Source organism: Megalobrama amblycephala, linkage group LG3 (assembly GCF_018812025.1).
Source record: "Megalobrama amblycephala isolate DHTTF-2021 linkage group LG3, ASM1881202v1, whole genome shotgun sequence".
In the NCBI taxonomy this organism is placed as follows: domain Eukaryota; kingdom Metazoa; phylum Chordata; class Actinopteri; order Cypriniformes; family Xenocyprididae; genus Megalobrama; species Megalobrama amblycephala.
The window spans coordinates 10919970-10933487 of record NC_063046.1 but is presented as its reverse complement, the minus strand read 5'-3'; positions in this window follow the sequence as shown (position 1 = coordinate 10933487).

Sequence of the window (13518 nt, the reverse complement as noted above, 5' to 3'; positions counted from 1 at the left end):
GACAGTCCTATTGCGAGGGAGAATATTTAAGCAGCTGTAAATGTCACACATTGTCTGTGTATTTTTTTTATTTTTTTTTGCTTTCAATTTTATTTCCCGTGTTTAGTCCCAGTTTCTATGGGTGTATCTCAATCAGCTCCCTAGTTTAATAGTCAGGGCACTTAATCGCAATCGCTGTCTCAATTGCAAAATAATACCAGTGCACTGAAATGTTTGCTCCCTAATAAGTCCCACAATGCACCGTGAAATTCAGGGAGCATCGAAGCTCAATATTTTCTCTTAACGGAAGTTCTGAAGCATTATTAAAACTATTTCAGCATAAACATACATTGCTAGACAGGTACTGAACATAATTTAACTAACATTTTGTTGTGGATAAACAGTTTAGGGCCCTTGAAACCAGTTTTTAAAAAAATTTATAAATTGAAGAAAAATTTAATGAAGAATAGTTTGCAGTTTCATCAGCAGAAGCCAGCTTCAAGTCTCACAAGGAGTTCGTAGGCACTCTGTGTACATTCACATTTCCACAACAGTTATACTCTAACAGAGCCCACTAACTTCGTCATTACTTCAGGCTGAATGATTCTGATTGGCTAAGAAAAAAAATCACATGGACAGATAGTCAGAAGCATATCTCCATTCGTCACGATGCTGACGAGGGGACTCTGGATTTAGGTACTGGATGTCCTTTTGGGGTCATGACATGGCGTCTGCTGGTCTCAGTCAGAGTGCCAGTTGTCCACCAGTACAAAGGACCTGCACAGAACATCTAGTGCACATACACAGATACACATGATTCACAGCTTCTTCAAGGCTGAAGTTGATCTGAGCTCTGCTCTGAGCAGGAAACTTTCCCAAAACATACTGATAACATGTTCTTTTCTCTCAGTGAGAGGTACAGACAATATTCAAAATTATTTTCTAGTGTTTGAAAAGGAAAAGAAATGCTTTAACATACGTTGAAGAAGTCATTCAAATAATTTAACAGAAAGATATATGTTGATTAATAACTTAAAAGATATATATTGAAGCGGCAGTGGATTCCAGAATCCATCCCTTCAATTTATAATAATTTATGGCTGAAATGTTGCAGGTAAGCCTATATGTAACAATCAAAGTATCATAATCTTATTTAAATAACATAAATAAAAAAATCAGTGTACAGACAGTGACAGTGTTTTCATGTGTAATAGCACATTCATACATCTCCATTTGCACAGAGCTGTACATCTGTAACTGGCTTATGTGTAGATACATAATTCTGTATTATTGTGTATTTTCTATATTTTTATTGTATTGTATTTATTTTTATTGCCAATTTTTTATTATTGTGTTATATTCCTTTTATCACATTTATCCCCATGTATGTCTGTACTTTTCTGCACTAAATTTAATTTGGATTTAAGGAAATAGCATTAAAATGAACTGAAGTTCACTACTAAGGGCAGTGCATTTGATTGTCCATTGCTCAATAAGATATGTATCTCACATATCAATAGATATTATTTTTTATTTGATATTTTATTACTTAATAAAACACTCTAAATGTGTTGCAGTTATGTGACAGTGGGTCTTTGAGGGTTGGATTCTCTAACAATGTGTACAGGCAGGGGAATCCATACTGTGTCCTTGTCAAATGAATACCTAGCACAAATATAACAGTAACAAGCTGCTTTTCTCTGAGGTTAAGAACACCCTTTATCTGTGTTATAATCACTGTAATGTGTTCCTCTGATGGCTTTTTGCTCTATTTTATGCTCATCCTGCTGTGCTTTGCTGTTCAATTCAGTCTGATTTACATGGTCTCATGCTCACTGTCTCTCTCTCTCTGTCCATCTTTCTCTCAGTGTGTCAGATAGTGTCATTGAAATGCTGTGAGTGGCTCTTTGTGGCAAACTCTGTAATTGTGCTGTCATACAGCTGATGCTCTGTGTGTGTGTGTGTGTGTGTGTGTGTGTGTGTGTGTGTGTGTGTGTGTGTACGCATCTCTGAAAAGTGATTTTCCTCAACAGGTTCCACGGAGGTGATCATGAAGCGATGGCCCAGCCTACCCACACTTCAACAAAACCCTCAACAAAATGAAACATTAGACAAACGGGTGATGTAGGCTAAAACATTACTGCCCCGTTTCAAAATGCATGTTTTAACTGAAAGCAACTTGCACTGTCATATCTGTTTTGTCTCAAGATGCACACCAGTAATGTTTTTTTTTTCTAAGGCACGTTTATAAAAGCTTCTTAAAGGGTTAGTTCACCCAAAAATTACATTTCTGTCATTAATTACTCACCCTCATGTCGTTCCAAACCCGTAAGACCTCCGTTCATCTTTGAAACAGAAATTAAGATATTTTTGATTAAATCCCCCATAGAAATTACCAAGTCCAGCCCAGTACCAGTTCACTTTCAAATGAAAATTAGCCCAAGTTTTACTCACCCTCAAGCCATCCTAGGTGTACATGACTTTTTTCTTTCTGATGAACACAACCCTTAAATGCATACCTCGGGTCTTTAGTGACCCCGGACGCCATTCACTACCCTCCTCCTCGTTCATTTTTTAAAGTTAGACATCAACCTTCTTGGTATTCCTCAATCAATTCATTATAAAGAATATAACAAGAAAAAAATAATACAATTATAAAAGAATGCCTATCTTTGTATTCATTTTTGTAAAAATTGTATAGGGTCACTAACGACCCGAGGTGTGTATGAGTGTACGTATATTTTTTCTGCACGACAATAATTGAATCTTAGATGACAGAATAAGTGCAATTCACCTTTATTCCACAAGGTGGCAATGTCTGATACACAATGCTGAAGAAAAACATGAAATAGCTCAGCGATTTACTGCAGAGCAAGTACTGAACGCAATCAAATATGACTGTTAACTGTTACTGGATGGATCTGGTGAAGCTGTTAGCGATCAAAATTCTGATTTTGAAGATGTTGAAAATTATATAGTTTTGAGAATACGTTTGAGATTGTGAATGGGCACATATTTGCGACCTCAAACATAAAACTAGCCCATTATTTGCTGAATTTACTGGGAAATGAGCTCTGACGAGGACAGTGATGATGGCAATAAACATCTGCTCAAACGGAGCCCTTTCAAGCTCCAAAAGGTAACAAAATATGCTTTATTTTATTCTTCTGTAATTGTTACTCTAATATCAGAGGAGTTTTATATTATTACGACAGGGAGAGATCCTTCCGTGTTAGATATTGATCCGGGTCGATAAAGACCCGAATATGTAAGAATGATTGGCGAAACAGTCATGCATTTAAGGGTTAATAAATATTCTGACGCATCCGAGCTTTATAATGGCAGTGAGCGATACCAACGAGAAAAGTGCCTCCATCCACATCCATCCATCATAAACTTACTCTACATGGCTTCAAGGGGCTAGTAAAGGCCTTCTAAAGTGAAGCAATGCGTTTGTGTAAATAATATCCATATTTAACGAGTTATGAAGTAAAATATCTAGCTTCCACCAGACCGCCTTCCGTATTCGACTTACGTAAAAAATGGAACTGGTGTCACGCTTTTTCCATAAGTTAAATAGGGAAGGCGTAGGACATAGCGTAAGCTTTTTTTTACACTTTCTTCATGAGTTGAATACAGAAGGCGATCTGGCGGAAGCTAGATATTTTACTTCATAACTTGTTAAATATGGAAATTATTTTTTCTTACACAAATGCATCACTTCACTTCAGAAGGCCTTTATTAACCCCCCAGAGCCGTGTGGAGTATGTTTATGATGGATGGATGTGGATGGAGACAATTTCTTCAGCTCATACTCGTTGGTCCCGCTCACTGCCATTATAAAGCTCAGATGTGTCAGGATATTTATTAAAATATCTCTGATTGTGTTCATCAGAAAGAAGAAAGTCATATACTCCTAGAATGGCTTGAGGGTGAATAAATCTTGGGGTAATTTTCTATTAAAAGAGAACCTTTCATTTTTTGGTGAACTAACCCTTTAAATGTCCTATAGTTGAAATAAGGCCTAATTCTGGCATAATCTAAGCCCTGTCTGTGAAACCGGGCCTACAGCTCAATACAGTCTTTGACAGCATGTATAGCTATTGATATCTATCTTTGCTCAGAAATTGCTTTAAAGGTTCATGTTTTAAGAACTAAAACAGTAAAAATCAAGTGAAGAATATTTAAGACATTCGTCTATATTTAAGATAGTTCAACTGTCTGGTTACCAACATTCTTCAAAATATATTTTGTGTTCAACTGAAGAAAGAAACTCACACAGGTTTGGAACAACATGAGGGTGAGTAAATTAAAGGGTTAGTTCACCCAAAAATGAAAATTATGTCATTAATGACTCATGTCGTTCCAAACCCGTAAGACCTCCGTTCATCTTCGGAACACAGTTTAAGATATTTTAGATTTAGTCCAACAGATTTCTGTCCCTCCATTGAAAATGTATGTACGGTATACTGTCCATGTCCAGAAAGGTAATAAAAACATCATCAAAGTAGTCCATGTGACATCAGTGGGTTAGTTAGAATTTGTTGAAGCATCAAAATTACATTTTGGTCCAAAAATAACAAAAACTACGACTTTATTCAGCATTGTCTTCTCTTCCGGGTCGGTGTACACCTACGCACCATTTTAAAAAATATAGCAATACCAAAATACAAACAATGTAGAATAGCTTGAATACAGCGTGTGTCTCCCTCAGACTGTAAACGAAGCTCAGGCACACTACATAACACGTCATCAGCGTCACTGTCCGGAGCAGAAGGGGGCGGTAATGCACCAATAAGCTGGATGCCAGAAGAAGAAGCGTCACTGTGGATTGAAAGTGGATATACACAGACCTGGAAGAGAAGACAATGCTGAATAAAGTCGTAGTTTTTGTTATTTTTGGACCAAAATGTATTTTCGATGCTTCAAAAACTTCTAACTAACCCACTGATGTCACATGGACTACTTTGATGATGTTTTTATTACCTTTCTGGACATGGACAGTATACCGTACATACATTTTCAATGGAGGGACAGAAAGCTCTCGGACTAAATCTAAAATATCTTAAACTGTGTTCCGAAGATGAACGGAGGTCTTACGGGTTTGGAACGACATGAGGGTGAGTCATTAATGACATAATTTTCATTTTTGGGTGAACTAACCCTTTAAGTGACTTTGGATGTATATGGCAATTGCTTAAATAATTAGCATACCTGCATATATTTTCCTGAAACATTTTAATATGAAAAAACATTGCTTTTAGCTCTTGGCCGACTTAAAATATTTTTTATGACCAATTTGTACATAATGTATGATTAGGCAAATTTACAGTAGCCTATCTGCTGTGCTGATTCCAGGAGTTCAGAAGAGTGACCTTCAAATATTCAAGAACTTTAATGAACACATCAGTCAATGTGAAAATCCACAAAAATGTTTAGAGCTCTGGGATGGTGTGAACAAGACAAAATCAAAGGTTTGTGTGATTCTTCAGCCAGTTTGGGCATTTTCGATCTGTTGAAGACATGAGTGTTTTGAAGTTTGAACCCCAAATCATGATGGTTAGAATCAGATTGATCACTTGAATCCATTAGTAGCCTACATTCATCTTGATTTATTCTGGCCTCAGGTCCAAACACAAGGGCCAACAGATTTCACTTACCTGCGCACTGCTCAAAAGACTCTGTTACCGCAGACTTGTTTGTACCGCTGCCCAGACAAACTACAAATAAGTTTAAAGAGGTTCCAAGGAGCCGGAGGCCTCCAGAAAAAAACCTCCAGCCGCGGCGGGGCCTTGTTTCACATTGTGTGAGATTGCTCTGAGGGCCAAACACTTGTCACAACCACTTGGTGCTTGGCATGCTTACAAATTTGGAGACTTTTATTCCCAATCTCATGTCCATTATAATCGTTGATTGACCTTGCATGACATTTCCTATGGATTTTCCCCTGGTTTGCAGAAGTTAATTAACTTGTGGAAAGCCCTCTGGTGGCATGGTCGACTCGCTGCAACTTCATTTAGGACTAATCTGTATGAAAGGGGAGTTATGTGCCAAGAAAGGCTCAAGGTTGTGCTGGGATTTCACAAAACTGATGCCAATGCTATGCAACGCATTGCTAATGACTCCAAACAAAGAAAGCTGGGTTGTATTTTAGCAAATAAGACAAGTCTCAGATTAAGGGAAATAAAGTCTTGTATTAGGGAAGGAGCAATGTACACTACCACTAAAAAAAAAATAGGGAAAATGTAATCATGCTTATCTAAGTCTAAAGGGACATCTTTAAACAGAGATCTGTGAGACTGCATGACTGAATTTAATTTATGACATAATTTTGAGTCATTGGGACATTTGCCAGAAATGCTATTATAATTAAGTACATGACAGAAACACACTGCTTTGGTAGCATAATAATATATATGAATAATATATGATACTTTAGTGATTTTTATTAAGAAGTTCAAACAGTAGGTGGCAGCATTCTCACATAGTTACAGTGTGATTTCCTAAAAAACATCAAATTCTGTTATCAGAAAGATTTTTATAGCAATGAATATAAAGAAAAAATGTTAATCAGACTCATTCCAATCATTTCATAATAAATCCAGAATGACATTTATTTTGGTTTAGTTTAATATTAACTAATTTGACCTATTAATATAATGTAACTCTAAGTCATCTGAGAAAATATCTAATATTTTATATAAGATATTAAATGTACTGTATACGCATAATATAATTTAACATATGGACTTTCAGAAGATATATATATATATATATATATATGTATACTTTTACATTAATATATGTTAGATACATATTATATTCTATTTCTAAATTTTCTGTTAATTATCATACATATTTCATATCAATATCAACATATTTCTTTCACTTCCTTAAAAGTGAAGATATTTCATCTGAGAAAATACTTTATATAAGATATTAAACAAATGTACTATATATGTATAATAATTTTACATATGTATTTTCAGAATAGTGAAAGAAAAGTGTGTAATATATACACACACACAAACAAACTTTTCTTTCACTTCCCTAAAAGTGAATTAATATTTTGCTTTTAATAGCACCATTTACATTTATTCATTTAGACACTTTTATCCAAAGCGAATACAAATAAGGAACACAACAAGCGATTCATCTTAAAGAGGCAATAAATATGACAAGTGTTAGTAATACAAGGTTTCAAGCATCGTTTCCATATTTACTAACCTGAGAATTGGGAGAGAATCACTTATATTAGCTGTGAGTTGAGCGGATTTTCAATGACCTTTTGAATGTACACAAGTCATCTCACACAATTTTTCAGCATTTTTTCCCATCAAGATGTTCAACAGATGTGAGATGTTGTAAGATATGACATAACACAGGTCTTCATGTAGTCAAACCGCAGAGAAATCCAGTTCACTAAATTGGATCTTGTTTTTAATCTTATAATGCCAAAATAAAATGTAGCCATGCAAAGCTGTGATGGCCACATACAGAAGAAGCTTTATGCAGAAAAATGTCCAACTGTGCAAAGAGCAATATGATAAACAGGTTAGTGACAGATTGACATATCCACCTGTTAACCTCTAACACTAACACACCTGCCAGCACTGAAGAAATCATGAGAAATTCAGCTGGCCGAGCTCTCCGGAGCGAAGTGCAAGCCAAATCTACCTGCCAAAATCTGCTCTGTGGGTAGCAAAAAAACATTATGCAACCAACACATTTGGAGTTTAAGGAGATTTTTTGAAGAAACTGATACACGATAAAGATGTGCTTGCATTTAAGTTGCACCATGGACCAGAAGAACAAAGTCAGACAAATGGAGAATCCCAAAGTCTGTGTGTTTTTCCACATAACTTGGTGACTATCGAAGCTATTCTGGGTATATTTTACAAATAAATGCGTTTAGCTTAGAAAATGAGCCATCCTGTTTCAAAACCTAGTGAACATATTAGCATTTTAAAGGGATAGTTCACCCCAAAATGAAAATTATGTCATTATGTCATAATCATAAAGGCATTCTGAAGCGAACCGATGTGTTTGAGTACGACAAGTATCCTTTTTTAAAACTTTATAAAGTTTATAAACGAGCCATAAGCATTCGACGTACGTCCAAAAAGCGTTAACTTCCATGACGTAGTACACAATGCCATGACGTTCTACACTACGTCATGACATACACAACGTGTAGTCACGTTATTTTGTACTACATTGTGGAAGTTAACGCTTTTTGGACGTACGTCGAATGCGTATGGCTGTCATTTTAAAGTTTTAAATTAGGATACTTGTCTTATAAAATGCATCGATTCACTTCAGAAAGCCTTTATTAACCCCTTGGAGTCGTATTTTTTTGTCTTCAGAATTTGGGCAGCCATTCACAAACATTATAAACCTTGGAGGACCAAGGAAATTTTTAACTATATAGACTGATTGTGTTCGTCTGAAAGAATATAGTCATATACACGTAGGATGGCTTGAGGGTGAGTAAATCATGGGATAATTTTCATTTTTCGGTGAACTGGTCCAGATGCAAAGGCTTTTCCAAAAGGTTAACAATATGCTGCCTTCTATATAAACAAATAAGCTCTACCTTTATTGGAAAGTGTTTAAACAATGAACTATAAACAATTTTTGCACATGCACCTGTGGAACAGTCCTTAAAACACTAACAGTTTACAGACAGTAGGTCACGGTTACAGTAAATTAGGACACTAAAGAGATCTATCTGAAAAACACCAGGAGAAAGATGCACAGAGTCCCTGATTACCTGTGTGAACCTGCCATAGACCTGCTGCAGGAGGCATGAGGACTGCAGATGTGAACAGAGAAATAAACTGCAATGTCTGTAATGTAAGACACCTAAGACAGTGCTACAGGGAGCCAGGAAGGACAGCTGATTTTCCTTGCAGTGCCAAACCACGTGTAACCAGACGTCTTTGAGAACTTAGTGGAAGAGTGGAGCAACATCTAACGGCAAGAACTGGTAAATCTGCTGCAGTCCATGAGGATGAGATGCTCTGTAGTGCTGCAGCGTTTGTGTTTTGTTTTTTGGATGAGACTACTATATGACACCTCATTTGGCCAAATTCAAAGGCAGAATTGTATGTATTCTTTGCAAAGAAGACAATCCTATAATGCCTTACAACAAGCTCAGTAGACAACTATTCAAGATGGTGGAATAAGTGAGAAAATTATAATGAGTCTATAAACACGATTGTTGTCTCGCGGGTTCTCACTGCTCTAGTCTGAACCTCGCAGTTTTGTAACTCTGTAGGCTTTTGCAGCAGTTCTCATAGCTATAGGCTACAGCTTCCTTAGGGTGAATAGCGTATGCTTTCCTAATTTTTAAAGGATAAAAGTGCTGAATGAATAGGCGTAACTGTAAATGAAATGTCATATATGTCCCATTTCAGTTCACAAAGGACATGTGGGTAAAGGTGACAGCACAGTGCTTTCCTTTCAAGATAAAGTTTAACTTTAAGAATGAACACGACAGTACGCTTCAAATGACATAATGCTCAATTATTCCCCTTCATTACTCAGGATGAGCAAGTAAAAACATGCTCAGTGCCACCGCTAAAAGCCTTGGCGATTTTTCACTCTCTGCCAAAGGTTCAGCTTGAACAATCAAATGAGCTTGACCCTGTGACATCCAGGGCGATTTGAGGGGAATATTGTTTTTGTAAATAATGTGTTTAAAAATGAGACTATTTGAAAAAAATTAGACCTCCTGTATTTTTTCTTTTTTTTTTACAATTCGACCACTCACGCAGGACTGTCTCAGACGGTGAACCGCACGCAACATGACGCCGTTTTTTCAAGAGAAACCTGCGCTTCTATTTTCAGGGAGGCCAACGAAGAACGAAGCTGATCAGGCGTACATAATACCCATGAAATAAATCTAGACTGTGAAATGTTTTCCTTTTAAAGCACAGCTTTCAGCACAGATAATGCTCAACAATATTTCAAGCAAGATTGCACGCCGCTGTTATCCTATAAACGTCTTCTGAGGTTATGAGGTTTAAAGAGAGCTATGAATATATATAGCCGAGCACTGTATAGAGCTTATATTCCTTTAAAATGCTCTCTGGCTACTTAGCAGAATCTCATTTCAGGTCGTCTATTGTTTTATTAGTGATGTGTGCTGAGGCGAGCATCAACTATAAGCATACTCATTCAGAATCATTTGTGTCACTTCAAATATTTCAGCTTGTTGAGGAGAAGTGTGCTATTACTTTTCTAAGCAATCAGACCCATTATTTTTGCCTGGTGAATGATAAAATGGGCAAAAAAAAGAAAAAGAAAAACAGAATTCCCTTAGACTTACACACTGAAGGAGGAACCAGAGTCATAGACCAGAATACCTAATGGTTGGCCTTTTTGGCTATAATTTAGTCTCATGTAGCGGCACATGCCACTAAAACTTATGACGTGCCAATGGATTGCCACTGTCATTGTCGCAGAACATGTCGCCGTATATATTGTGGCACATCCAGTAGTGATCGATGAGTTGAGCAGCTATAGTGACATAATTGAGACACAAAATCCTAAATAAATAGCCTAATTTAAAAAAAAATAAAATAAAAAATAAAATAAATATATATATATATATATATATATATATATATATATATATATATATATATATATATATATCAATACGTATTTACAAATCAGTAATAATTTTCATACATGTAGGGTACGTTTACAAGACTAAAAATGTAAAAAAAAAAATTACTTTGGATTTTTCGTGTACAGACGACACCATTATCACAACCATCCCGTTTTCACACGGATCTGCGAAAACGACTAAAAAAGCTGTAATATGCTGCCAGACCAGTAGTTGGCGATGTCACTTTGTAAAGACACACTACGCACTTATAGACTGGACACATAATATGCATGCGCACGATGTCACCGTTTTCACAAAATCGCATTTTTGTAGTTTACACGGAGACGAAAACGGTATTGTTTTGAAAAACTTGCACTTTGAATTCTGTTATTAAAAGATTGGATTTTCAGGCCCCCAAAATGCAGTTGTCGTGTAAATGAACGACCAAAATAAGTTCTCCGTTTTTAGTTGAAAACGGTGTTATGTAAACAGCGCCTTAGTCAGTTTGTGGCACATCTGTATTTGAGTGGCACATGCCACTGAATGTTATGTAATACCAGTGCTACTGTGTGGTTGATCACGCATGGGCCGTAACCACCATAGACACTGAGGGGGACAAGTGCCCCCGAATAATTACAAATGGCTAAATTTTTAGTCTGGTCTGTCTTGGCGGTCCAACAGCGCTCGTCAATGCCAAAATGATTGAGATGGCCAGTCAAATCAATGTAGGCAGGGTTTACTGTTCACAGAGGCAGAGTGTGAATTCCAGCGCGAAGCATCAGTTTAATGTTGAAATAGAGTGAAGTAAGAACTAAATAGCGAAACATTTAATACATGTCAACTGATTTACGATAGAAATGTTAAATGATCGATGGTCATTATATGACCCCTTTAAATTGAATATTTATGTGATTCCTAACAGAGTGTGATGAGACCAAAAACATTTTATGTTTTAGACATATAAGGCATACATATAAAAGTGCATGTGTGCATATTTTAATGCAAATTAATGCAAAAATTATTTGAAAATAGTTCAAAATGATTATTTCTCAACTAGAATTAGACCTAAAATTTCCTTCGCTGTTCTATTACTTTATGCTTTATAAAAAAAATGGTGAAGAGCTGTTGTCAAGGTCCTGCACACTTCTGAATGGTTGGAGCCAGTTTTCATAATTCATTTCAGAATGGTAGGTGCACTTTATAATGGTTTGTGGCATTCTGTCATGCTAGTTTAAACTTATATGAACCTGATTGGTTAGTGTCCATTTGTGGTGGCACATACCCCTGCTGGCTGGTACCAAAGTCTCTTTCAAGAAAAGTCTGTTCACTCTGTTTCATATTTGCAACACCTCCAGGCAGCTATTTTGGGCATCCAAGACCAAGTCCTATCTATTTGCTTGCAGAACTCATTATAAAACAAACTCAAACTCAACAATTATAAAACATATTTCAAATCAGCAACCAAATCTGACATGAACTGTCCCATAAATGTTGTTTCTTCACATGATGCAATCCATTGGTACGTCACAAGTCTTAGTGGCACATGCCACTTGTATAGGGGGTAATGTGTTACAAGTAACACAAGTTAAGTAATCAGATTACTTTTTTCAAGTAACTATTTTTGTATGCCTTAAATTTACAACAAAACATCTGAGTTACTTTTTCAAATAAGTAATGCAAGTTACATAACACCTTACTGTACTTACTATAAAAAGTAACGCAGTAAGTTACTTTTTTAGGGAGTAACGCAATATTGTAACGCATTACTTTTAAAAGTTACTTTCCCCAACACTGCATGCCACTATCCACTGGCACATCCCAATGAAAACCGGACGTGCCTCTATGATGTGCCACTATGTACGTTCTGTGCATAAGATGCCATACTACTGAATGTTAACGCCACCTCTCCGTGTTTGGTAAAATGTAAAAAATTCAGCTGTGTTGACAGTGAATCTGGGGAATGGTGTCTAAATTTAGACTAGATGGTGTTGCTTCTCGTAAACAGAGATATTCTGATCATTTACAAGTGGAAAACGGAGAGCGTCTGGCCTTTTTTTCTAACTCTGCAGGGAAGGCACAGATGGTAGAGCTAGAAGTAGAAAAAGAGAATTATATCACCATTTTTGAAACAGAACTTGGCTGTGAATTCAATGTGTATCAGTGCTGTTGAATTAGTAAACCAAAGAAAACAAAAGGAGGAGAAGCCTTTTGCATAGACATGAAAACAGCAGCCATCATGCAAATTATTTACAGTGGGATCGAAAAAGTATGAGAACACCAGTGAAAATGCTTCTGTATAGTATTTACAGTCTTGGTTCATCTTCTTTTGCTTTAATTACAGCAGCACTCAAGATGACAGCTGACAAACAAAACTTTTATTCTCAGCCCTACATGAAAGAAATCCCAGATTTTTTATGTGGTCTTTTGGACTCCTACTGTAATTCTAAATCAATTTGGTTCCAGTGTGCTCCATTTAGATTAGTTCCACATATTGACATCAGAATAGTGTTGATTGAGCTCTTCAGACACCTCCTCAGATTCAGAGCATACCTCCTTATCTTTCCAAAAACTCTCAGCATGACTGCGGTTACTGAATGCAATTATCATTTCATTTCCTTTATGGCTGTCACATGCAGAGATCTATAGGGATTCTAATGATACGTGAACCTGTGATTCATTAATCTTGTTTTTTTGAGCTGGTACTGTATGAAGTGAGATGCAAATGAAGAGCTGAATTCATTTTTTTCCAGAGGAACATTATATGAGAATTATTAAAGAATATTTAAACTATTTTTACAAAAACAGTTCAAAGTGACCTTGTATGTACAGATCCTTGTAAAGCTTTGATACTTTATTATCTAATGCATATATATATATATATATATACAATGCTGGGTATTACTTACAAATTGTAGTCAGTT